At 32.4% G+C, this 4,303-nt stretch overlaps 1 pseudogene; it reads right to left on the bottom strand.

Moving 5' to 3' along the window:
• Positions 1-3,650: 3,650 nt before the first annotated feature.
• The window catches only part of LOC118736320, a 943-nt pseudogene continuing 290 nt past the window's right edge, over positions 3,651-4,303 (bottom strand).

Raw genomic sequence — 4,303 nt, 5'->3', positions numbered from 1 at the left:
GACGGACAGACGGACAGACGGACGGACAGACAGACATGGCTTAATCAATTTCTTTTTTCATCCTGATCATTTATGTATACATTTGTCTATATCTATCTCGATTCGTTTTGGCTATTACAAACAACCGTTATGTGAACAAAATTAATATACCCTTGTGCACAAGTGCGCTCGGGTATAAAAACAAGTGAATTTTTTATGTAATATTTAAGAGGTGAAAAATTAATTATGCCATAACTTTTGAAGCACACCATATACTGATTTGAAATTGTATGTGCAATTAGTACTTATGTGTACACTTCAAATGTAGTAGGTAAGAAAAGTGTGCATTAAAAAAAACGAAATGGCAAGTAACTCAAAGTCTGTAATTCCACATTTCACAATTTTCAAAATTTTTGGTTTATCGCGTATAGTTTTTGAAGCATTTAAGTTTAAGAACTTTTTAAGTATGTATTGTATACTACAAACAATTACGAATAATTTCAATAATTTCATACCTGACCAAGAGCTGTGCTTTCAGAATAAACCAACTTTTAAAGATAAAATATTCTGCGATCTTGAGCGTAATTTTTATTCCAAAAACACTTTAATTAAAGCCACATTTGGAAAACACGTCGAAACGATCTAAATCTTTCTATAACTGCTAGTCCTTATAAAATTACATATACCTGTAAAATGCTTCAAAAAATTTATCTCTAGAAGTGTGTAAAAACCCTGATTTACTACTCTTAATGATGCTACTTCTTTTAGTCAGAATATTTCGAGAGTGGTATCAAAGCAACTTTTTTTCGACATATGTTCTGATAGTTGCTCTTACTTAATTGGAGCCTTCTGAATTCAATGGCGTCCTAAGTTTTACCCTATTGGCTCCACTTTTCGAGATAGCGGTACTTGAAACTTTCCTTAAATTTTAACTATTTTATAAAAAAAGTCCCTGGGTTTTGAACATATTTTACTAAAATTTTGCACATAACCGTTTTTTAATATTACCTTAACTATTCCATAAAATCATCGAAATCGGTTCACTAAAACATATAGCTCCTATACAACTGATTGATCTGAGATGTTGTTTTGCGTTATAACTCCTTCAATTAAACAGGTTAAAATTTAGTATAGGTTCAATTTAACATATAGCACGCATACAATTTATTATTCAGATATGAAGTTAGAGTTATTGCGCAAAAACACATATCTGAGTAATCAGTTGTATTGGAGCTATATGTTAATGTTAACCTATTTCGATAATTTTAAGGAATAATTAAGGTAATATTAAAAAACTGTTATGTGCAAAATTTTAGTAAAATAACTTCAAAATTGAGGGTGTTATTTATAAAATAGTTAAAATTTAATCAAACTTTCAAGTACCGTTATCTCGAAAACCGGAACCAATCTGGTAAAACAGGGCATGCCATTGAATTTAGAACATCCCAATTAAGTGAGTCCAACTTTCAAAATCTTTCCTCAAAGTTTACAACTTGAACAGCGTAATTTCAACCCACCTTACTCTTTTGTTTTCTATTTCATGCTTATTCCTCGTCTAACTTTTGAAGCACTTGATGAATATGAATTACAATTATATTAATAGATTTATTAAGAGATTACGAATAAAATGATATATAAAACATAGGTGTGCTCACAAATTTAAAAATTAAAATTTTTTGTTTGAAATTGTACCTATTTTTTAGATTTGCCCATATACACTCTTGGTAAGTTATTTAAGACGGCAATGGAAATATGCCTTCTACACAACCACCAAACAGTAATATTAGAAGATAAATGCATCACTGAAAATCATGAACGTGAACTGTTGGTGAAAATAATGGACCAAAATATTTTAATACAAAATATTTATTTTGGGCGGGACGAAGTTCGCTGGGTCTGCCAGTATATGTATATATTAGTTAGATCGATATGACTTTTCGAAAAGGTGGCCAGTCTAATCAAAGATATGTTTGTTCAAAATAAAATATTATTGTATTTCAATAAACTGATGAACTAAGTTGAATTTGATTGTGGCAACTCAGAAATAAAGATTTTTCAAACCCCTTTCGATTGATACTCATCCTTAGGTAATTCATTTATATTATTAAATAATTTAAATTTAACTTTTTTTTTTTTTAACAGATTGCAACCTTCAAAAATATTCTTTCGTTTGACACCCATATTTCGTATAACCTCTGTAATAGTTAACTAAGTTCGACTTTTCAAGCAGGTGGCAACCCTCTTCAAAAAATTTTGGTTTGTGCGTATCTTGGCACTATCAGTGTATTTTTTGCCATATTGGCTGCCCTAGGCTCGGGCCGACTGGGCCTTAGAGCAAATCTGCTACTGATGAAATGACGCAACAGACCAATGTTGTACAAAGATCCCCGGTTAAGTGCCACATACGAATAGGTGCCGAAATACTTACTTAGGTGCCGAAATACTTGGCGAAAAAAAGTTTTTCTCATTTATATTTTAAAATACATAGAACTTTCATATGCGTACATTTTATTCAACAAAACATAAAAAACGAACAAAAATAATACAAGTGTAACTATTTGTACAAACATTTCCTAATGAGATCTTATTTTCATTACACAGCGGATATATGCACATACGTATATCAAAATAACTGACTTTTTTGATGAATATCTAAATTTCAACAACTTTTCAACAAAAGAGTCGGTTATTTTTTTCTGGTGAACATCTGTAAACTTTTGTTTGAACAACTTGCTCTCTATGGATTCAAGCTCTTCACTTTTATATTGCATATATTTTTATACCCGAGCGCATAACGGCTGTTTGTAACAGCTTAAAGGAATCCAGATAGATATAGACAAATGTATACATAAATAATCAGAATGAAAAGAGAAGTCGATTAAGCCATGTCTGTCTGTCCGTCCGTCCATCCGTCCGTCCGTCCCATAGTCCGTGTACACGATAACTTGAGCAAAATTTAAGATATCTCAACGAAATTTGGTATATAGGTTGCCCTTTATCCAAGGTAGGTTGGTATTGAAAATGGGCAAAATCGGTCTGTAACCACGATCCCTTCTCATATAATGGTGCAAGAACTATGATATTTCAATAAATATTAGAGTATGTGAAGTAGAATTTCGGTACAAAATAATATTATTATGAAATTTTTGGAAAATGGGCGTGACCCCTCGTACTTATGATGAAATACTGTATCCCACCTCCCATATAACGGTAATTTACAGAAACACGAAAACTGCGATAAATCAATAACTACTGAAGCTAATTGACTTAGAATTAAAAAATTAGATTTTTATAAATCTTTGGATTTTGGGCGTGGCACCGCCCACTTATGACCGCAAATGTGTATCTCGGTAACCGATTTATCAATTTCTACCAAACTTGGTGTATTTAATAACCTTGGTACGAAAAATCAATTCGTTGAAAATTACTTAAATCGGACTAAAATTGCACCAGTTTCCCGTATAACGGTAATTTTCGGATATACTAAAACTCCGATATTTCAATAACTGAGGCTTCCAAGTTAATACTTACAACAATCTCTTAACAATGAATAAGACTGTTATAGACTTTAAGGTAGTTTAAAGAAAGTTGCAACGACGATAGTTGATACCTGCGGCGGGTATATAAAATTCGGTTTCGCCCGAACTTATACCCCTTTACATGGTTTTTAATTAATAAAGTGCATCTAATGCCTCTGCAAATGAAGCAATGCTAACAGCAACATTCTCCATAGATGCCTCTTCAGAATCATCAGAATTATGTTCAATTACTTCGACTATTTTATTATCTGTAAGATCTACAAAACATACTACGGTACTGTCGCAAGCGACGTAGTTTTCAAACTCCTCCGGTTCAGTTGCGACCTCCACCTCTTCTAGGATTTCTTCAGGTGCAACATGATTCATTCTAAAACCAGCCTACAAAACAATACGATTTTAGTGCATTTTGCAAAACATAAATTTAAAAACAATATTTAAATTAACCTTCTGAAAACAATTTTTTGTGGCTTCGCTTTTCACCAGCCAACAACAACAAAGTGTCAAACAAGGAAATTGACTTGAGGAATTGTTGAATTGACAAACCCTTTTCAACAGCCAGTAATTGCTTCCGTATGGATAGTTGTCTGAAATACACAGTGTATGATCCCTTGGTCAAGGGGTTGCAGTATTGGCGTTGTATTGGGTGGTAGAAACTTCAGATGCACATTTTCAGGAGTATAATTGTCCAACTCATAGTTGCCAACTTGATGCTTTAAGCACTAGATTTAGTGCTTTTTGAAAATTAAAACGCCAAAAAAATTACTTAGTGCCTAGTGCTTTTTTTT

Source organism: Rhagoletis pomonella, unplaced genomic scaffold (assembly GCF_013731165.1).
Source record: "Rhagoletis pomonella isolate Grant_MI unplaced genomic scaffold, Rhpom_1.0 Rhpom_scaffold_00003, whole genome shotgun sequence".
In the NCBI taxonomy this organism is placed as follows: domain Eukaryota; kingdom Metazoa; phylum Arthropoda; class Insecta; order Diptera; family Tephritidae; genus Rhagoletis; species Rhagoletis pomonella.
Note: the sequence above shows the minus strand (reverse complement) of the source record. Positions and strands in the feature narration are given on the sequence as shown.